This window comes from Macaca nemestrina, chromosome 13 (genome assembly GCF_043159975.1).
Source record: "Macaca nemestrina isolate mMacNem1 chromosome 13, mMacNem.hap1, whole genome shotgun sequence".
NCBI lineage: Eukaryota > Metazoa > Chordata > Mammalia > Primates > Cercopithecidae > Macaca > Macaca nemestrina.
Genome location: NC_092137.1, coordinates 3154871 through 3178075, shown reverse-complemented (window position 1 = coordinate 3178075; position 23205 = coordinate 3154871). Strand labels below are relative to the sequence as shown.

General features: G+C 39.2%; 1 long non-coding RNA gene across 6 annotated transcripts in view; it reads left to right on the top strand.

Annotated features, from left to right (window-relative positions):
• LOC105497569 (uncharacterized) overlaps positions 1-23205 on the top strand; it is a 230478-nt gene that overhangs the window by 95298 nt on the left and 111975 nt on the right. Inside the window, exon 3 of one of the 6 annotated variants that reach the window (XR_011611405.1) lies at positions 10818-15555. The exons of the other annotated variants lie outside the window; for them this stretch is intronic. This is a non-coding gene — a long non-coding RNA (uncharacterized lncRNA). Of the gene's footprint in view, positions 1-10817; positions 15556-23205 lie in introns of those variants that run through there. 6 annotated transcript variants of the gene reach the window in all.

The following is a 23205-nucleotide window of genomic DNA, read 5'->3' as shown; positions in this document are numbered from 1 at the left end:
AGATACACTGTTTTGATTATTGTAGTTATATTGTAAGCCTTCCCATTGGGTAGAGTGATTTCTCCCATTTTGCTTGTCTTTTTCAAAACTGTTTTTTAAAATTTATTCTAAGTCCTTTGCTTTTCGTATAATTTTTTGAATAATCTCATCTATATTTACAAAAAAATCTTGCTGGTATTTTGATAGCAGTTGCATTAAACCTGTATGTCAGTTTTGCAAGAATTGACATCTTTGCTATACTGTATTGCAGTCCATGAACATGGTATATCTCCCCATTTATTTTTATCTTCTTTGATTCCTTTCATTAGCATTTTGAAGTTGTCAACGTACAGGTCTTATACATGTTTTATTAGATTTACTTGTAAGTATTTCATTTTTAAAGTGATTCTAAGTAGTATTATATTTTAAATTTCAGTGTTCATATTTTCATCACTACCATACAGAAATGCAATTGATTGAGTGTTGATCTTGTATTCTATGACATTTATAAACTCTTACTAATTCTGGGAGGTTTTGTTGTAGATTCCTTGGGATTATCTGCATGGAAAATTATACCATTTACAAATAGGAGTCACTTTATTCCTTGCTTTCTGATTTGTGTGCTTTTTACTTCCTTCTTTTGCCTCATTGCATTGGCTAGATTTTCCAACACTATGAATAACAGTGGTGAGAGCAGAGATCTTTGACTTGTTCCTGATGTTATGAATAATACAGTGTTTCACCAGTAAGTATAAGGTTAGCTTGGGCTTTTTGTAAGTGTTTGTTATCAAGCTGACAAAATTCTCTTCATTTTAACTTTTCTGGGAGTTTAATTATACATGGGTGTGATTTTTTAAAATGCTTTGTCTGCATTGATTGATATAATCGTGTGATTTTAACTTTTTAGCGTGATAATATGATCATTTACATTGATTGACTATTTTTTTTTTCTTTTCTAGAGACAGGGTCTTGCCTTGTTGCCCAGACTTGTCTTGAATTCCTGTGCTCAACTAATCCTCCTGCCTTAGCTTACCAAAGAGCTGGTATTATAGGCATGAGCCACTGCACCTGGCCTTGATTGATCATACCAGCCTTACCTCCCTGAAATAAATCTTGGTCATGGTGTATAACCCTTTTTGTATAGTGTTAAATTATATTTGCTAATATTTTGTTAAAGATTTTAATGTCTATATTTATGATGGATCTTGGTCTGTAACTTTAAAAAATATAATCTTTGTGTGTTTTTTTTAAAATCAGGGTAATATTAACTTCATAAAATCATTGCAAATTATTTCTTTCTCTTCTATCTTTTGAAAGACACTGTTTAGAATTGCTGTTAGTTCTTTAAACATTTGATAGAATTTTCTAGTGAAACCATCTAGGGCTTGGAGATATCTTTTTATCAGAACTTTTAAATATGAATTCAATATTCTTAATAGTTATAGAGGTATTCAAATAATCTATTTTATGTCAGGCAAGTTGCGGAGTCCATGTTTTTCTAGAAATCAGCTCATTTCATTGAAGTTGTCTAATTTATGTGTGTAGAGTTGCTTATAGTATTTCTTTGTTATCTTTTTGATGTCAGCACAGTCTGTAGAGATATCCTCTGTTCAACTGCTGGCATTAGTAATTTGTGTCTTGTCTCTCTCTTTCTTTTTTAGGATTGATGGAGGTTTGGTAATTGTATTGACCTTTTCCAAGAACCAGCTTTTTGTTTCATTGATTTTTCTATTATTTTTCTGTTCTAATTTTTATTGGTTTTTGCTCTTATGTTTATTATTCTCCTGCTTGCTTTGGGTTTCTGTTCTTCTTCAGGTTCTTATTTATTTATTTATTTATTTATTTTACTTTAAGTTCTAGGGTACATGTGCACAATGTACAGGTTTGTTACATATGTATACATGTGCCATGTTGGTGTGCTGCACCCATTAACTTGTCATTTACATTAGGTGTATCTCCTAATGCTATCCCTCCCTCCTCCCCTACCCCACAAAAGGCCCTGGTGTGTGATGGCCCCAGCGTGTGATGTTCCCCACCCCGTGTCCATGTGTTCTCATTGTTCAATTCCCACTTACGAATAGGAACATGCAGTGTTTGGTTTTCTGTCCTTGTGATAGTTTGCTCAGAATGATGGTTTCCAGCTTCATCCATGTCCCTGCAAAGGACATGAACTCATACTTTTCTATGGATACATAGTATTCCATGGTGTATATGTGCCCCATTTTCTTAATCCAGTCTATCATTGATAGACATTTGGGTTGATTCCAAGTCTTTGGTATTGTGAATAGTGCTGCAATAAACATACGTGTGCATGTATCTTTATAGCAACATGATTTATAATCCTTTGGGTATATGCCCAGTAATGGGATTGCTGGGTCAAATGGTATTTCTAGTTCTAGATCCTTGAGGAATCGCTACACTGTTTTCCACAATGGTTGAACTAGTTTATAGTCCCACCAACAGTGTAAAAGTGTTCCAATTTCTCCACATTCTCTCCAGCTCCTGTTGTTCCCTGACTTTTTAATGATCGCCATTCTAACTGGTGTGAGATGGTATCTCATTATGATTTTTTTTTGCTTCTCTAGTTCTTTGAATTGTGATGTTAGGGTGTCAATTTTAGATCTTTCCTGCTTTCTCTTGTGGGCATTTAGTGCTATAAATTTCCCTCTACACACTGCTTTCAATGTGTACCAGAGATTCTGGTATGTTGTGTCTTTGTTTTCATTGGTTTCAAAGAATATCTTTATTTCTGCCTTCATTTCATTATGTACCCAGTAGTCATTCAGGAACAGGTTGTTCAGTTTCCATGTAGTTGAGCGGTTTTGATTGAGTTTCTTAATCCTGAGTTCTAGTTTGATTGCACTGTGGTCTGAGAGATAGTTTGTTATAATTTCTGTTCTTTTACATTTGCTGAGGAGTGCTTTACTTCCAACTATGTCATCAATTTTGGAGTAAGTACGATGTGGTGCTGAGAAGAATGTATGTTCTGTTGATTTGGGGCGGAGAGTACTGTAGATGTCTATTAGGTCTGCTTGGTGCAGAGCTGAGTTCAATTCCTGGATATCCTTGTTAACTTTCTGTCTCGTTGATCTGTCTAATGTTGACAGTGGGGTGTTAAAATCTCCCATTATTAATGTGTGGGAGTCTAAGTCTGTCTGTAGGTCTCTAAGAACTTGCTTTATGAATCTGGTTGCTCCTGTATTGGGTACATATATATTTAGGATAGTCAGCTCTTCTTGTTGAATTGATCCCTTTACCATTATGTAATGGCCTTCTTTGTCTCTTTTGATCTTTGTTGGTTTAAAGTCTGTTTTATCAGAGACTAGAATTGCAACCCCTGCCTTTTTTTGTTTTCCATTTGCTTGTTAGATCTTCCTCCATCCCTTTATTTTGAGCCTATGTGTGTCTCTGCACATGAGATGGGTCTCCTGAATACAGCACACTGATGGGTCTTGACTCTATCCAATTTGCCAGTCTGTGTCTTTTAATTGGAGCATTTAGCCCATTTACATTTAAGGTTAATATTCTTATGTGTGAATCTGATCCTGTCATTATGAGGTTAGCTGGTTATTTTGCTCGTTAGTTGATGCAGTTTCTTCCTAGCATTGATGGTCTTTACAATTCAGCATGTTTTTGCAGTGGCTGGTACCGGTTGTTCCTTTCCATGTTTAGTGCTTCCTTCAGGAGCTCTTGTAGGGCAGGCCTGGTGGTGACAAAATCTCTCAGCATTTGCTCATCTGTAAAGGATTTTGTTTCTCCTTCACTTATGAGACTTAGTTTGGCTGGATATGAAATTCTAGGTTGAAAATTCTTTTCTTTAAGAATGTTGAATATTGGCCTCCACTCTCTTCTGGCTTGTAGAGTTTCTGCCGAGAGATCCACTGTTAGTCTGATGGGCTTGCCTTTGTGGGTAACCCGACCTTTCTCTCCAGTTGCCCTTAACATTTTTTCCTTCATTTCAACTTTGGTGAATCTGACAATTATGTGTCTTGGAGTTGCTCTTCTCGAGGAGTATCTTTGTGGCGTTCTCTGTATTTCCTGAATTTGAATGTTGGCCTGCCTCACTAGGTTGGGGAAGTTCTCCTGGATAATATCCTTCAGAGCGTTTTCCAACTTGGTTCCATTCTCCCTGTCACTTTCAGGTACACCAATCAGACGTAGATTTGGTCTTTTCACATAGTCCCATATTTCTTGGAGGCTTTGTTCATTTATTTTTACTCTTTTTTTTTTCTCTAAACTTCTCTTCTCGCTTCATTTCATTCATTTGATCTTCAATCACTTTTACCCTTTCTTCCATTTGATTAAACCAGCCACTGAAGCTTGTGCATGCATCACATAGTTCTCATGCCATGATTTTCAGCTCCATCAGGTCATTTAAGGACTTCTCTACACTGTTTATTCTAGTTAGTCATTCATCTATTCTTTTTAACAGTTTTTAGCTTCTTTCTGATGGGTTCAAACATCCTCCTTTAGCTCAGAGAAGTTTGTTATTACCAGTCATCTGAAGCCGTCTTCTCTTGACTCGTCAAAGTCATTCTCTGTCCACTTTTGTTCCATTGCTGGCGAGGAGCTGCGTTCCTTTGGAGGAGAAGAGGTGCTCTGATTTTTAGAATTTTCAGCTTTTCTGCTCTGGTTTCTTCCCATCTTTGTGGTTTTATCTACCTTTGGTCTTTGATGATGGTGACATACAGATGGGGTTTTGGTGTGGATGTCCTTTCTGTTTGTTAGTTTTGCTTCTAACAGTCAGGACCTCAGCTGCAGGTCTGCTGGAGTTTGCTGGAGGTCCACTCCAGACCCTGTTTGCCTGGCTATCACCAGCGGAGGCTGCAGAACAGCAAATATTGCTGCCTAATCCTTCCTCTGGAAGCTGTGTCTCAGAGGGGCAACCGGACTTTTGAGGTGTCAGTCACTCCCCTACTGGGAGGTGCCTCCCAGTTAGGCTAGTCGGGGGTCAGGTACCCACTTGAGGAGGCAGTCTCTCTGTTCTCAGATCTCAAACTCCATGCTGGGAGAACCACTCCTCCCTTCAAAGCTGTCAGATAGGGACGTTTAAGTCCACAGAAGTTTCTGCTGCCTTTTGTTCAGCTGTGCCCTGCCCCTAGAGGTGGAGTCTACAGAGGCAGGCAGGCCTCCTTGAGCTGCAGTGGGCTCCACCCAGTTGGAGCTTCCCAGCTGCTTTGTTTATTGACTGGAGCCTCAGCAATGGCGGGCGCCCCTCCCCCAGCCTTGCTGCCGCCTTGCAGTTCATCTCAGACTGCTGTGCTAGCAGTGAGCGAGGCTCCATGGGCGTGGGACCCTCCGAGCCTGGTGCAGGATATAATATCCTGGTGTGCCTTTTGCTAAGGCCGTTGCAAAAGCACTGTATTAGGGTGGGAGTGTCCCGATTTTCCAGGTGCTGTCCCTGACAGTTTCGCTTTGCTAGGAAAGGGAATTCCCAGACCCCTTGTGCTTCCCGGTGAGACTATGCCCCGCCCTGCTCCGTGGGCTGCACTTGTCTGGCAAGCCCCAGTGAAATGAGTTCTGTACCTTAGTTGGAAATGCAGAAATCACTGGTCTTCTGCGTTGTTCACGCTGGGAGCTGCAGACTGGAGCTGTTCCTTTCAGCCATCTTGGCACCCACCTCTCTTCAGGTTCTTAAAGTGAGAGCTTAGATTATAGATTTGAGACTTTCTATTTTCTAATGTAAGCATTTAATACTATAAATTTCCCTTTCAGCATTGTTTTGACTGTGTCTCACAAATTCAGTACATTGTATTTTCACCCAATGTATTTTTAAAATTTCCTGATACTTTCTCTTCAGTACATGTATTATTTATCAATGTGTTGTTTAGCTTCCAAGTTTTGAATATTTTCCGTTATTGATTTCATTCCATTGTTGTAAGATAACAGATACTACTATGATGTCAATTTTTTAAATATCTGTTGAAATTTGTTTTATGGCACAAGGTATTGTCTAACTTGGTATATATTTCAGGGACACTTCAAGTAAATGTGTATTTTGCTGTAATTGGGTGGCATGTTCTACAGAAGTGGATTCTATCCTGTTGGTTGATTGTGTTATTGGGTTCTTCTACATCCTTGCTGATTTTCCTGTCAGTTGTTCTATAAGTTATGAAGAGAAAGGGGTGTTAAAGTTGGCAACTATAATTATGGATTTATCTATTTCTTCTTTCATTTCTATCAGTCTGAGTTTCACATATTTTGCAGCTCTGTTTCTGGTGAGTATGTATTGAGGATTGTTGTGTCTTCTTGGTGGACTGACTCTTTCATCATTATGTAAACTTCCTTGCTGTCTCTGGTAATTTTCTTTGTACTGAAGTCTACATTATCTGATACTAATACAGAAGCTCCTGTTTTCTTTTGACTAATGTTTGTGTGTTATATATTTTTCATTCTTTTACTTTCAACCTATATTGTTGTATTTAAATTTAGCTTCTTGTAGACAGTATGAGGTTGGATCAGTTTCCTTTTCTCCCCATGGTCTATCGATCTTTGCCCTTTAACTGGTATGTTTTAACCATTTACATTTTAGGTAGTTATTAATATGTTAGGCCTTAAGTTTTCCATTTTGTTTTTTGTTTTCTGTTTTTCCTCTCTATTTTTGTCTGCTTACTTTTTCATGCCTTATTGTTAATTACTTGAACTTTTTCAAAAATTCTATTTCAGTTAATCTATAATGTTTTTGGGTGTATCTCCTTGCATAGCTTTTTAAAAACTGATTATTCTAAGTATTACATTATATATGCATTACATTACAGGCTACTACTGTTGACATTTTAACAATGTCACTCAAGTGAAGTGTATCATCTTTTCCTTTCCCTGTTTATAATTGTCTTAAATATTTCCTTTTCACAAATTTAAAACCATAACAGGCAATATTCTAATTTTTATTTTAATTCTCTTGATAAAACTCAAGAGAAGAAAAATGTATTATACTTATTCATATTTTAAACTTTTCCATTGTTCTTCCTTTCCTTTTGATGTTTCAAGATTTCTTCTTTTGTTATTTTATTTTTGTTTATGTAATTACTTTAGCCATTCTTTTAGGGTGGTTCTGCTGGTGACAAATTCTTTTTTTTTTTTTTTTTTTTAATTTGAGACTCTTGATTTTCCTTCATTCCTGAAGGATATTTTTGTTGTACATAAGATTCCAGGTTGACAGTTATTTTCTTTCAGCACTTAAAAATGTGCCACTTTTTTTCCAGCCTCTATGGTTTCTCATGAGAAATCTGCTACCATTCAACTTGTTTTTACAATATAAGTGTCATTTATCTCTCACTGCTTTCAAGAATTATCTTCCTTGTGTTTAGTTTTCAAAACTTTTCCTCTGATGTGTCTTGGCATGGATTTGGTTGAGTTTATCTGGCTTGAGACTTGCTCATCTTCTTCAATCTGTAGGTTTATGTCTTTTGTCAAATATGAGAGGTTTCACTCATTATTTCTTTGAGTACCATTTCAACTCTGCCTCTTTCTTCTCCCTCTAGGATTCCAATGACATAATTGCTAGATCTTTAGTTATAGTCTCACAGGTCTTTGAGGCACTGTTTTTTTTTTTGTTTGTTTGTTTGTTTGTTTTACATTTTTTTCATTGTGGTTCAGTTTAATTTCTATTATTATGTTTTTAAGTTCAACAATTCTTTATATTGTCCCCTTTATTCTACTTTGGAGATCATCCATTGAGTTTTTAAAATTTCGGTTATTGTACTTTTCGGTTTTAAATTTCTATCTAGTTCTTTACATGTTCTATCCGTGTGTTGAGACTATTTTTTCATTTGTTTCTAGTGTTTTTGCAATTGCTTATTAGTATATTTTTATCATGGGGGCTTACAATTTTTGCTAGGTAATTCCAATATGTATGCCATTGTGTTTTTTGTCTGTTCATTGTCTTTTCTCATTCGGTTTGAGATGTTACGGTATTTAGCATGACAAGTGATTTTTATTGGAACCTGAACAACCTCAGTATTACAGTATAATGCTGAATATTATTTAAATATTTGGTTTCAGATTCTTTGGTGTGGAAAGAGGGTGTCGCTTCATACTGTCAAGTAGGGGTGTAAGTGCAGGTTTCCCACTTGACTTCCATTGACACCAAGGTGAGGGAACTCCCCAGTACGGCTGGGCAGGGGTGGGAGGGTTGATTTCCCAATAGGCCCTCATTGATACCTCCTTGTCTGGAAGTGCTGGGACTTCCTGGTGATTGTTCTCCACCTGGCCTCCACTGGCACCATGGTGGTAGTACAAGTTTGTTACTATGGGTGTTCGTGAATTTCCTGACTCTCCACTCGACTTCCTCTGATACCACCCCGCTGGGGGCTTGGTGCACCTTATTGAACAGCCTGGTGCGGGTGGAAGTCCATCCTTCATGCTTGGGCTTTGCTGGCTTGTGGAGAAGAGGGGAGACACGTTAGTTTTTCTGCAGTGTTTGGAATAGAGTGGTTACTGTTCAAGAGTTTTATGTCTTGCTTGGCTGCCCATTTTCTTGTCCTTTGACTACAAAGAACAGGCTTTCATTAGGAATTTAAATATATGTGCCCATTTGGTGTTTCCAAGGTTGCAGATTTGTTCAGCTCCAAGTCCTGGATTTATCAGGCAAAATGAAAACCCAGGGAACTAACCACTGTGTCAATCTTCAGGTTCTGAGGTCCCTAGTGGATCTTCCCTATTCTCTTCACCTTGTAATACATTCCTTTTGTTTTGTTTTGTTTTATAAATAATTTCCAGAGTTTCATTATACTTAGTGGGCAGAATATGGAAAAGTATGTCTACTCCATCCTCCTGGAAAAAGTATGTCTACTCCATCCTCCTGGAAAAAAAATTATCAACTTAGGTTGATAATTTTTGGCTACCACCATATTAGGCTCTTTAGAAACTTTTCTTATTTAATTATCTCACTTCTCTGAGCCAGATGTTCTCACATTAATTCTAAAGATGAGGAGACTGAGGCTTGGTGGAGTAGAACAACTTGTTCAAGGTAAATGGTTAAAGCTAGGCTACAAACACAGGTTAGTCTGGCTATGAAATCTCTGCTGTTTTCGCTGTATAATAAAGGGAAGTCCCTTGCTTATCATTTTCATCAGTTATGATCCCCAGCACATAGATAAGCATATAGAAGGTGCCCAGTAAGTACTGGTGGAATGAGCTTCACATAGGAGCTAAGTTAATGCTTATTAGAAGAGCACCTCTTTTCCAGGGGGATTGGTAGTTAGTGTTTGTTCAGCTGCATGTCACTTCCAAACTGAGTAGCTTTCACTTTTCTAGTTTCTCTGTTTATTTCAAAGGGCACTGCCCAACTGAACATCACCATTTTCCATTCATCATCGATCTGGTATAACTGCAAATTCCTAGAAAAGAGAAACTTCCTGGAAGATTTCTGCTGCTCTGGGGGCAAAGCTAGAGTTGCATTACAATCACAAAATAGGATTTTTCCTATCCAGGGTGCAGTGTCTCATGCCTGTAATCCCAGCAATTTGGGATGCCGAGGTGGATGAATCACTGGAGGTCAGTAATTCGATACCAGCCTGGCCAACATGGTGAAATTCCATTTCTACTAAAAATACAAAAAATTAGCCGGGTATGGTGGTGTGCACTTCTAGTCCCAGCTACTCAGGAGGCTGAGGCAGGAAAATTGCTTGAACCCCGGGGACGGAGGTTGGTTGCAGTGAGCCGAGATCGTAGCACTGCACTCCAGCCTGGGTGACACAGCAAGATTCTGAAAAAAAAAGAAAAAAAAAAAAAAAAAAGATTTGTCTTGCTCTGCCTGCACTCATCCTAGAGACCATAAGATTTCTCTTTGATAGCTCTGTGAGGACCAGGAGAAATGTGCCATATTTATCTGGTGAGTAAGGACTGCCTGGTGAGGTAGTCCTCTCAGCGAGAGTGTTGAGTCTGTGCATTGCAGGAGAGCATGAATTCTTCTGGAGCGGGCTGCCAGGGTTCAAAGCTCAGCTCTGCCATTATCCACAGTGGGACGCTGAGTAGATTCTTAAACCTCCATGACCCCTACTTCCTATACTGTAAAGTGGGAATAATATAATGCTATATAGTGAGAGTTAAATGAGTTAATATGCATCAACTACTTAAAATAGTACCTACCACACTGTCTTCCACAATCGTTGAACTAGTTTACACTCCCACTAACAGTGTAAAAGTGTTCCCATTTCTCCACATCCTCTCCAGCACCTGTTGTTTCCTGACTTTTTAATGATCGCCATTCTAATTCGTGTGAGATGGTATTTCATTGTGGTTTTGATTTGCATTTCTCTGAAGACCAGTGACGATGAGCATTTTTTCATGTGTCTGTTGGCTGCATAAATGTCTTCTTTTGAAAAGTGTCTGTTCATATCCTTTGCCCGCTTTTTGATGGGGTTGTTTGATTTTTTCTTGTAAATTTGTTTAAGTTCTTTGTAGATTCTGAATATTAGCCCTTTGTCAGATGGGTAGATTGTAAAAACTTTCTCCTATTCTGTAGATTGCCTGTTCACTCTGATGGTACTTTCCTTTGCTGTACAGAAGCTCTTTAGTTTAATTAGATCCCATTTGTCTATTTTGCTTTTGTTGCCATTGCTTTTGGCATTTTAGTCGTGAAGTCCTTGCCCATGCCTATGTCCTAAATGGTATTGCCTAGGTTTTCTTCTAGGGTTTTTATGGTTTTAGGTCTAACATTTAAGCCTTTAATCAACCCTGCACGTTGTGCACATGTACCCTAGAACTTAAAGTATAATAAAAAAAAAAAATAGTACCCGACACACAGAATATAATACATATGAGCTGTTTTTATTGCTGTCAATATAATCAGTTAGGGAAGGTGTGACGTCTGTCATCTGACTCCTTCTCTCCAGGGCTCCCTGGTCATCTTGCTTCTTTTGGTCACCGTCTGCTGCAAATACTGCCACGTGTCGAGCTCCTCATGCTGAGATCAGGACCTGGGTCAAGGAGAGCTGGCTGTGCTTCTACGGCTGCCACGGCTGCTGAGCCCAGATGGAAGTCACTTTGCACACCTGGGTGAACCCTCCCTACCCATACTGCTTCTTTGTCCTGGACAAACCCGCACACCTCTGCCTATCTTTGTGGGGTGCCCTCCATCACACACTAAATCACTCTCTTCTATTTCTATTTCTAGAAAGTTTATATTTCTAGAAATCCTCCAAAATCTTCAAACCCTGACTCAGCTCGTCCTTCCAGAAGGAGGCTGAGGCTTCTGCTTCTCATACACACGTGGGGCATCCCAGAGGTGGCTGCTTCCTCTTCCCTCCTCCGTGTTCTTCCTGAATCCTGAGTCTTCAAGGAAGATTGCTCATTCCTCCAGGACTCCAGGGGGTGTTCAGGCCACATCAATCCAGGGCTGTGTGAGTTTCCTGGAGCTGCTAAAACAAGTGATCACAATCCGGGTGGCTTAAAACCACAGTCATTTATTGTCTCGCGGTTCTGGAGGCTGGAAGTACAAAATCAAGATGTTGGCAGGGCTGGTTCCCTCTGAGAGCTGTGAGGAGAATCTGCCCCAGGCCTCTGCTTAGCTTCTGGTGGTTTCCTGGCAATCTTCAGCATCCCATGGCTTTTAGATGGATCATCCAGTTCTCTGTCCTCACATTCACATGGTGCTGTCTGTGTATGTCTGTATCCAAATTTCCTTCTTCTTATAGTGACATCAGTCATATCGGATTAAGCATCCACTCTTTTCCAATCTGACCTCATCTTAACTTAACTAATTACACCTACAAAGACTTTATTTCCAAATACAGTCACCTTTACAGGTACCGGGGTTAGGACTTATAACATATCTTTTTAGAGGACACAGTTAAACTTACAGTAAAGCATAACAGCAACATCTCAAACTTGGACCTCTACTGAGTTAGAAGTGTCACTCTAGGGGTAGTATGCAGAGAATTTTGGAGGGAAAACGTGTCCTGGGAACAGGTGTGTGAATTAGGATGCTGTTAAAATGGTCACAGAAAGAGATTACATTCTGAACCAGAGTGAGGTTTGGGGTGGATTATTTTGTCTCTATTTAAAATTTTGTATCCAGAAATTCAAAGGCTTTTTGAAAAATGTATTTCCCTCCTCCCCTTCAGTGCCAGGTGTCTGAGCTTCGCAAATATGGATTTTCTTGCAGCTCTTCTGTGTGTTGTTGGAGGCCACGCTCATCAAACTGCCCATAGTGGAGACTGAGCAGCTGTGCATAGGGGCTGCTGAGAGCGGAGTTTGTTTATGTAAATTTTGTTTTATTTTAGTCTTTCCAACAACTGCCATGGGGCCTAATTCTCAGCCAAGGGCTAGGGGGAAGGCCTTTATTGTTTAGATGTAGGCATTTGGGATAACTTGGGAAGCAAACTCCACCATGTAATATGTGAGCCCTTCCTGGGCAGCTCTCCTCACCCAGTGCTTCCTGGAGAAGCAAGACTGTTGCTGCCTTGGGAGAGGCTGCGGTTTTATTGTGAGTCAAGCATAATTTTTCCTTTTTAATTTCCACAGCTTTATTTAGCTTTAGAAACATTCCTTTCAAATATATTATGTTATTCTGGTATAATATCTTTTATAATAAAGCCATGGAAATTATAATTAATCTTTTATAATAAAGCCATGGAAATTATTCTGAGCATAGCCTACAACAAAGAGAAAACACTCAACCACAATAATGAACCCATAGACAATTACATTCTTACAAATTATTGTGTTCTAAATACAAGCGTCTTTCCAAATTTCATGTATTAAATAGATGGACACGAAAAGGATATAAATAAATATTGCTTAAGTAAGTAAAATAAATGTTTAAGTCTACATATGTGTTGTAATTTAAAAGGGCATTTAAGATGATTGAGAAAACGCTGGTAAAAGCAGTCATTCCTTGAGCAAATATTTAGTGACACTGACAATGGCCAGGAAATGGCTATAGAGGGAGGGGAGCAGGGCTCGGTCTGGCCCTGAGACTGCACATGGTGAAGTGTTCCGTGATTTGTCTGCAGACGCCTCTGCTATAACACTGATGCCCGACCCTGCTGACTACCTGACTTCAGCTTCCCTCTTTTCCACGTGATTCCCGGAAACTTCCCAACATCTTCAAGCCCTGACTGAGCTCCTTGGTCCAGCAGGAGGACGGGGTGCCTGGTGCTGACACTGCGTAGGCCTCTCGGGGGCAGTTGCCTCCCCTCCCCTCCTTTGCACCCTTCCTGTGTTCTTGGCGCCCATCTCCTAGGAAGACACTTTCCCTCAAGTGCTCTTGATCCCATTCTCTCCACCTGACATAAAGCGATTTTACACAAACCTGAACAATAAACATTTAGACGTGGACCATCGCACAGCAACACCAGTGGAAGATTGCCCAGTCCACCCCAACCCCTGAGGTTCAGCCTGGCTCTTGGAGTTGAGGGGATGGTGTGGAGAGGCCGCTGGGGAGGGCGGGCCATGGCAACAATGAGAAAAGAAGGTCTGAGGTGTTCAGTGGGAAGAAACAGGACATATCAGTACTTTAACAAGGCTCAGAATCGCCCTTCCAAAATGTCTCCAGGTTCATAATCTCCTGCGCTGCCCAGCAATGGCTTCCTTTCTCCATCAATCATCTCTTTGCATTTTGCATCTTTGCTCACCTCCCCCGTCCTCTCCTGTGGCCATAAAATTCATCAGGCATTCCTTACTGGGAAATGCAACAACAGCAACAACAAAACCAGGAAGTGGCGACCAACTTCTCTGGGCCCTGTCTCCATCTTCAAGGCTTGAAGGGGACATTCTTTCCCTCTTACTCTTTTCAACTCAGTATTTCTTGAAAGAGTATCTGACTCCAGCAACCTCCTTTCCATTCTCATCGCCGCCGCCTCCTCCACCTTTTGCACCTTGGCTCTGTCCCGTGTCCATCTTCGGTTGTCCTTCTTTCCTGAGCACCCTCGATCTTTTGCAGCTTGGCTCTGTCCCTGTCCATGTTTGGTTGTCCTTCTCTCCTGAGCTCCCTGGAAGCACTGTTGCGGACCTGGGGTCCTGTGCCTGAGTCAGTACAGTTGCACCCGGGGAGGTCCTGCCCTCAGCTCAGGGCGCAGCACCCACAGCACGTAGAGTCCAGCTCGGGCAGTTCTCTCTGCTGTGTGCTTCCTTGTACAGGGTAGGAAGTGGTTCTGGGTTTCTTATACCTACGTATTGAGGCTTGTGCCCAGGCATCCAGATCAAGTGGATTCAGGAGGAGCCACATAACCACCATGAGAGATATTTTGAGGCATTAGCACGTGCTTTCTTTCTCTGAAACTTTTCTTTCCTGTCCTCCCACTCAAGCCATTGCCTAGCCCTGAGCTCATTGCATCAGGAAGGGGTGTACAGACATGGCCTGAGTCCTCCTGGCCCTTCCCTCCCACTGTCTAAATCTAGAGTTGGATGAAGATCCTTGGAAATAGAATATTTGGGGCCACAGTCAGCGAGGAGAGAAGATTTACCCAGGCTTGGGAGATTAAATAGAAAAAAGGATGGATGAGAATTGGGTATCCCAAGAGAGAAAGAGGAAATGCTCTGTCTGCTTCCAAAGCAACGCCTCTGGAGAGGGAGGGACGTTGCTTCCAGAGAGGACGGCCACTGGGGCATGGATCCAGATGGGAGGTGGCCACTTCCAACAGCTTCCTGTCCTCACTCCGGTCCTGGCACTGCAGAGACAGCCACGTGCAGTTATCAAGGCTGAGGAGGAAATGGCTTAGAGAGGACTAGGAGGACTGGCAGCCCACATGCCGATGACCCGCTGCCACCCCAATGCCTTGGAATTGTGGCATGACCCAGGAAGCGTTCACTCTAAGTTGGTCGTCAGCTTGGGGTGGGAAGTGAAAGCTTTGAAACAGGACTTAATGCAGTCAAGTTGAGAATAAGAACCGCGGCATGTATTTTGTACTTGACCTTGAGAACCCAGCACTCAATGAAGAGTCGTTCTCTTCTTAGGAGATGTGCTTGGACCTGTGAGGAAAGTGGCCATCAGCAGACACACTGTCCAGGTCCAACCTCCCCGATCATCTTGGATCTCAACAATCGTGTCTATTAATTCCAGCATTTTCCCTCCCCAGTTCATCACCGCACGACAGCCTGGGATGGGACCAGGAGTAGTTGGTACTCTTGGCACAACTTCAACTACTTCTACTTTGCTAGAGTCTGACTTGTTTAGCAACAGTTGAGTGACCCCTGGGTTGTAACAATGTTTTCCACCGTCTTGAGCACCAATGTTTACATTCCTGTTACAAGGCCAGAAATCTGTTTTTTTTTTTTTTTCCCCCAGATTTGCCACTCTATGCTGCCAAGGACCCAGTCAACACTGACTTGATTCTAGGTGAGGACCGAGGACCTGACTTGTCACTTCTCCATATGGCTGCTGCTTCAGCAGCTCTTCCTTGAGGCACTCGTCCATGCACAAGCAATGTGTGTTTTTAAAAATGAAATTTTTTTTAGAAGTACAAAAATCATTGATGTTTAGGTATCCACCACTGAGATTAAGCAGGTGTTACTATTTTGATATATATTCTTTATCTCTCTAGTTTAAAAAAATTAAACAAATAAAAAGATTATAGTGTCAGGTGTGGTGGCTCACACCTGTAATTCCAGCACCTCGGGAGGCTGAGGCAAGTGGATCACCTGAAGTCAGGAGTTCAAGACCAGCCTGACCAACATGGTGAAAGCCCACCTCCACTAAAAATACAGAATTAGCTGAGTGTGATGGCATGTGCCTGTAATCCCAGCTACTTGGGAGGCTGAGGCAGGATAATCACTTGAACCAGGGAGGCAGAGGTTTCAATAAGCCAAGATCGTGCCATTGCATTCCAGCCTGGGCAATGAGCAAAAGTCCATCTCAAAAAAAAAAAAAAAATTATGGCCACAGAGATGCTATAGTGATGGATACATGCTATTATGCACAAAGAGTGAACCCTGAAGCAAACTATAGACTTCAGTTAATAATCATATCAATATTGGATCATTAACTGTAAAAAATGTGCCTCACTAATAGAAGATGTTAATGGGGGCTGAGTGTGCTTTCTCTCTCTCTCTCTCTCTCTCTCTCTCTCTGTGTGTGTGTGTGTGTGTGTGTGTGTGTGAGAAGGGGTGTATGGAATACTCCGTACTTTCTTCTCAAGTTTTCTATAAACCTAAAGTTGATCTAAAAATCAAACCTAGTAAATATATGTTAGATTATTGAATATACTTACATATTATATAAATAGCTACAGCCATATTCTGTCTCCATCCTCCTCCCTCCATCCTCCTCCCTGCTTTCCTGGAAGCACCTGCCACCTTAGAGCTGTGTGTGGCCCTACCTGTCACTCTGAGAGCACCGCCCCTCCCCTGGCTCTTCCTGTAACCCAGTCTGTGGCATGGCTGCCCTGTCCTGCCTCTCCACTGGCCAGCCTTCTTCCTTTCAAAGACCCTGTGGGCCGTTGCTTGAACTCTTTGGTCAGTTTTAAATGATGAAAGCTCCTCCAGGCTCTTGTAGGCATAAGGAGAGTCTCATTTGCATAATTAGAATTCCTGTTTATGAAGGCAAATATCTAAACTTGTGATTCCATTTAGAACCCACCTGCCTGGATGACCCAGGGAGACTTCTCCATCTCAGGATCCTTCACTCAATCGTATCTGCAAAGATCCTTTTTCCATATCAGGTCACATTCTGAAGTCCCAGGAATTAGGACCTGACATCTCGGGACCATTATATCACCTACACACCCTCTTGCAGGTCTGCCTCTGCTGCCCTAGGTTGGGCTGTGGGGTGTGGGGTAGGGATCAGAAGGAATAGGTAGAGTCCTCCTGGACTGCGTAGAGGTAATTCTGCCTTGGTGCCTTCGGGTGTTGCTAGTTCCCAATATTGACCTTCTTATTTTTATGATTTTTGAACATTTCCCTGCTTTCTTTGGCTCTTGCTTCCTGGGAACATCTCACAGGTGAGGCCAGACAGCACAGGGTTTCAAAGGGCTGGCTTGTGGGTGAGTCAGGTGATGGCTGTGCCCACCACTTGTTTATTTTTAAGACAGAGATAATAGTAACGCATCTCACAGGTTGCTGTGAGGATTCTGGTACATGGAAAATCTTTAATGTGCTGCCTGCATCACAGCACCTGCTTGGGGAGGATTGGCCATTTTTGTTGGTAGAAGCTGCAGCTTCTCTTATGGGGCAGTGCCTCCCCCTCGGAGCTCTCCACATCCAGTGTTGCTGAAGCACCTGTCAAGGTGGACTCTTCCTAACAGGAAGCTTCCCAATTGTCTATGAACAATGTTTATTATGTTCTATCCTCTTTTTCTGATTTAGGATCTGATCAAGGATTGTACATTGTGTTGGCTGTCATGTGACCTTAGTCTTCTCTATTCTAGCTATACCTGGGACTTTAACAAATGCACATGTACCCTAGAACTTAAAGTATATAAAAAAAGTTTCCATGCTGTTTATGTTTTTTAAGGCCCAGGTTGATTGTTTTGCAGGATGCTTTTCAATTTGCATTTGTCTAATTGTTTGCTCACGATTAGATTCATTTTTGCAGGGACTTCCACAGGCAATGTTCACCTTTCCTACTGCAGCCCAGCAGGAGGGACACACTGTTAGTTCATCCCATCACTGGGATGTTCAGCTTGGTCACTTCCTTCAGTTGGCATTTGCTGAATTTCTCCATTATAAAGGTATCTTTCTCCCTTTGTGCTTAATAAGTAACTTGTGTTGTAATTCTTTGAGACTTTGTGAATATCCTGTTCCTCCATGCTCTTTTCCCCAGTGGTTTCAGCGTTCATCACTAAATGTATTTTGAGTTATTGCTATGCTGGAGGCAAAGTAGTGATTTTTTATTTCCCTCATTTCTTTTGTTTTATCTTTAGTTAACACATAATAATTGTACATATTTATGGAATATAGGGTAATGTTTTTATACATGCATACAATATGTCATGATCAAATCAACGTAATCATACAGACATTACCTCAAACATTTATCATTTCTTTGCATTGGGAACATTCAAAATTCTCACTTTTAGGGAGTGTAAATTAGTTCAACCATTGTGGAAGACAGTGTGGCGATTCCTCAAGGATCTAGAACTAGAAATACCATTTGACCCAGCAATCCCATTACGGGTATATACCCAAAGGATTATAAATCATTCTACTATAAAGACACATGCACACGTATATTTATAGCAGCACTATTCACAATAGCAAAGACTTGGAACCAACCCAAATATCCATCAATAATAGACTGGATAAAGAAAACGTGGCACATATACACCATGGAATACTGTGCAGTCATAAAAAAGGATGAGTTCATGTCCTTTGCAGGGACATGGATGAAGCTGGGAACCATCATTCTCAACAAACTACCACAAGAACAGAAAACCAAACACTGCATATTCTCACTCATAAGTGAGAGTTGAACAATGAGAACCCATGGACATAGGGAGGGGAACATCTGCTGGGGGCTGGGGGGCTAGGGGAGGGATAACGTTAGGAGAAATACCTAATGTAGGTGATGGGGCGATGGGTTCAGCAAACCACCATGGAACATGTATACCTATGTAACAAAACTGCACATTCTGCACATGTACCACAGAACTTAAAATATAATTAAAAAGAAAGAAAAATTCTCACTTCTAGCTTTTTGAAAATATGCAATAAATCATTATTAACTATACTCATCCTACAGTGCTATAAAAGATTATATTGGGTTGGTGCTAATAATGGTAAAAACTACAATTACTTTTGCACTAACCTAATAACTCATTCCTCCTGTCTAGATGTAACTTTGTGTTGGTTAACCAACCTTTTCCCATCTTCCCTTCTCTTCATCCTTCCTAGCCTCTAATAAGCAGAGCTCTACTCTCTCATAGTAGTTTCATAATAGTTTATAATAGTTTACTTCTATGAGTGCAACTTTTTTTTAGCTTACATGTATAAGTGAGAACATGTGGTATTTATCTTTCTATGCCTGGCTTATTTTACTTAACAAAATATCCTCCAGACTCATCCTTGTGGCTGTGAATGATAGGATTTCATTCATTTTTATGGCTGACTTGTATTCCATGGTGTATATGTACAATGTTTTCATCCTTAATATCTGTCGATGGACATTTAAGTTGCTTCCACATCTTGGCTATTGTGAATAGTGCTGTAATAAACATGGGAATGCAGATATCTCTTTGATACGTGGATTTCCTTTCCTTTGGAAAAGTAGCCAGTAGTGGGATAATGGGGTCATATGGTAGTACTGCTTTTAGTTTTTTTAAATACTGTTTTCCATAATGTCTGTGCTAATTTCCACTCCTATGAAGACTGTATAAGAGTTCCCTTTTTCTCTGCATCCTTACCAGCATTTGTTATTTTTTTTCTTTTTGATAATAGCCTTAGTGGAGTGAGATGGTGTCTCATTGTGATTGTGTTTTGCATTTTCCTGATAATTAGTGATGTTGAACATTTTTTCATATAGTTGTTGGCCATTTATATATCTTTTTTTGAGAAATGTTTATTCAGATTCTTTGCCCATTTTAAAATCAAATTATTAGATTTTTTTTTTTCTTTTTTTTGCTGTTGAGTTGCTTAAGTTATTTGCATGTTCTGGAAATTAGTCCCTTCTCAGATGAATAGTTTGCAAACATTTTCCTCCATTCTGTTAGTTGTCTCTTCACTCTGTTGATTGTTTGCTGTGCAGAAGCTTTTCATCTTAACACAGTACTATTTATCTATTAGGTTGATGCGAAAGTAATTGCAATTCTTGCCATTTAGTTTACTTTTGCAATTTACTTTTAAATGGCAAAAACCACAATTACTTTTGCATCAACCTAATATTTTCGGTTTTTGTTGCCTGTGCTTTTGAAGTCTTACCCATAAAACCTTTGCCTAGACCAATGTCCTGAAGCATTTCTTCTACATTTACTTCTAGTATTTAATAGCTTGGAACTTACATTTAAAGCTTTAATCCATTCTGAGTTGATTTTTCTATGTAGTGAGAGATGGGGTCTAGTTTTCCTCATCTTCAAATGGCTATCCAGTTTTCCCAGAACCATTTATTGAAAAGGAAATTCTTTCCCCAGTTTATGTTTTTGGCACCTTTGTTGCAGATCAGTTGGCTGTAAATATATAAATTTATTTCTGGATTCTCTACTCTGTTCCATTCATCTATGTGTCTGGTTTTATGTCAGTACCATACTGTTTTGATTAGTATAGCTCTGTAGTATATTTTGAAGTTAGGGAGTATAATTTCTCCAATTCTTTTTTCTCAGTATTGCTTTGCCTATGTATGATCTTTTGTGTTTTCATACAAATTTTAAAGTTTTCTCTATTTCTGTGAAGAACGTTATTTGTATTTTAATACGAATTGTATTGAATATGTAGATTGTTTTGGGTAGTAGGCTAATTTTAATTGGTTCTTTCAGTTCTTTTGATTCTTTCAAGTATTAATTCTTTCAATGCATGGGAAGGGGATGTCTTTCCAATTTTGGTGTGTCTTTAATTTTTTTCATCAGTATAGATCTTTCACCTCTTTGGTTAAATGTATTCCTGAGTATTTTATTTTATTTTGTAACTATTGTAAATTGAATTGATGTCTATTTGTTTTTCAGATAGTTCATTAGTGATTTATACAAATGCTACTGTTTTTGTACATTGATTTTGTACCCTGCAACTTTACTGAATTCATTTTTCAGGTCTAGGAATTTTTTGGTGGGGTCATTAGGTCTTTCTACATATAAGATCATGTATTCTACAAAGACAAACAATTCAACTTGCTCTTTTCCAATTTGGATGATCTTATTTTCTTTCTTTCATCTAATTGCTCTGGCAAGGGTTTCCAGTACTATGCTGACTAAGGGTGGTAAAGTGGGCATCCTTGTCTTGTTTCAATTCTCAGAGAAAAAACTTTCAGCTTTTCTCTGTTCAGTATGATGTAAATTGTGGGTTTGTCATATATGGCTTTTTTTGTGTTGAGGTATGTTCCTTCTATACCTAATTTGTTGAGAGATTTTATCATGAAGGGATGTTGAATTTTATTAAATTCTTTTACTGAATCTATTGAGATGATCATATGGTTTTTGTTCTTCATTCTGTTGAATGATGTATCACATGTATTGATCTGTGTATGTTGAATCATCCTAGAATCACTGAAATAAATCCCACTGGGTCATGGTGTATTATGTTTTTGGTGTGCTGTTAGAGTTGGTTTGTTAGTATTTTTTTGAGGATTTTTGAATCTATGTTTATCGGGGATATTGCCATATAGTTTTCCTTTTTGTTGTGTTCTTGTTTAGTTTTGGTATGCTGGCTTCATATAACGAGTTAGAAAAAAATTTCCTCCTCTTCAATTTTTTTGGAATAGTTTGAGAAGAATTGATGTTAATTCTCCTTTATACGTTTGGTAAAATTCAACAGTAAAGCCATCTACTTCTTGGCTTTTCTTTATTGGGAAAGTTTTTTTGTTACTGATTCCATCTCTGCTATTATTGGTCTGTTTGGATTTTCTCTTTCTTCTTGGTTCAATCTCAGTAGGTTATATCTGTTCAGGAATTTATCCATTTCCTCCAGGTTTTTCAATTTGTTGGTGTATAGTTTTTCTTAACAATTTTTAATTATCCTTTGTATTTCTGTGGTATTAGTTGTAATGTCTCCTTTTTTGTTTATAATTTTATTTATCTGAGTTTTCTCTGTTTTTTCTTAGTCTAGCTAATGATTTGTCTAGTTTCAAAAAGCCTTTTTTCTGTTTCATTAATCTTTGTGGGTATTTTTATGTCTGTTTTATTTAGTTCTTCTCTAATCTTTATTATTTTTTTCCTTCTACTCTTTTAGGGTTTTGTTTGTTTTTGCTTTTCTAGTTTCTTGAGATGCATTGTTAGGTTATTTACTTGAAATATTCCTACTTTTATGATGTAGGTGCTATTGTTATAAAATTCCCAGTTAGTACTGCTTTTGTTTGTCTCTCAAAGGTTTTGATATGTTGCATTTTTATTTTCACTAGTTTCAAGACTTTTTTTGATTTCCTTCTTAGTTTCTTCATAGACCATTTGGTTAGTCAGGAGCATGTCAATTGACAAATACATGTCAATTTCCATGTAATTGTACAGTTTCCAAAGTTCCTCTTGTCAGTGATTTCTAGTTTTATTCCATTGTGGCTTGACAAGATAATTGATATGATTTTTATTAACAAATTATTTTGAAACTTGTTTTGTGATCTAACATATGGTCTATCCTCAAGAAGTTTCCATGGACCAATGAGAAGAATGTGTATTTTTGCAGCTGTCGGATAAAATATTCTGTAAATATCTCCTAGGTCTATTACGTCCACAATACTGTTTAAGTGCAAAGTGTCTTTGTTCATTTTCTGCCTGGATCATCTGTCCAGTGCTGAAATTGGGTGTTGATATTCCCCAGCTCTTACTGTGTTAGTGGCTACCTCTCTTTTTAGCTCTAATAAAATAGGTTTTAAATCTCTGTGTGCTCTAGTACTGGTGAATATATATTTACAATTTTGTATTTTCTTAGTGAATTCATACCTTTGCCATTATATAATGACCTTCTTTGTCTCTTTTTATGTTTTTTTTAACTTAATGTATATTTTGTAAGAAATAAGTGTAGCTGCTACTGCATACATTTGGTTTCCATTTGCATGGAATACCTTTTTCTATCTTTTCACTTTCAGCCAATGTGTGTCTTTACAGGTAATGTGAGTTTCTTGTGGGCAGCATATATAGTAGGGTCTTGTTTTTATCAATTTATCCAGTATATGTCTTTTAATTGGGAAATTTAAACTCTTTACACTGAGGGCTGTTATTGTTATGAGGACTTACTTCTGTCATTTTGCTAATTATTTTCTACGTGTTTTGTATACCCTTTGCTCCTTTCTTCCTCTCTTATTTTTTATCTTTTTGGTTTGATGGGATTTTTTTTTATAGTGATATTGTTTGATTCCTTTCTCTTTCTCATTTGTGTGTCTGATTTACCAGTGAGTTTTTTGCTTTCATGTGTTTTTATGATGATCTATATCTTTTTGCTTCCAAGTGTGGGGTGTTCTTAAACATTTCTTTCAGGGATGGTCTAGTGGTGATGACTTTCCTTGGTTTTTGCTTGCCTGGAAAAGACTTTGTTTCTCCTTCATTTCTGAAGGTTAGAATTGCTTGGCATAGTATTCTTGATTAGCAGTTGCTTTCTTTCAGCACTTTGAATATATCATCCCATTTTCTCCTGGCATATAAAATTTCTGCTAAAAAAGTCTAATGTGACCAGGTGTGGTGGCTCATGCCTGTAATCCCAGCACTTTGGGTG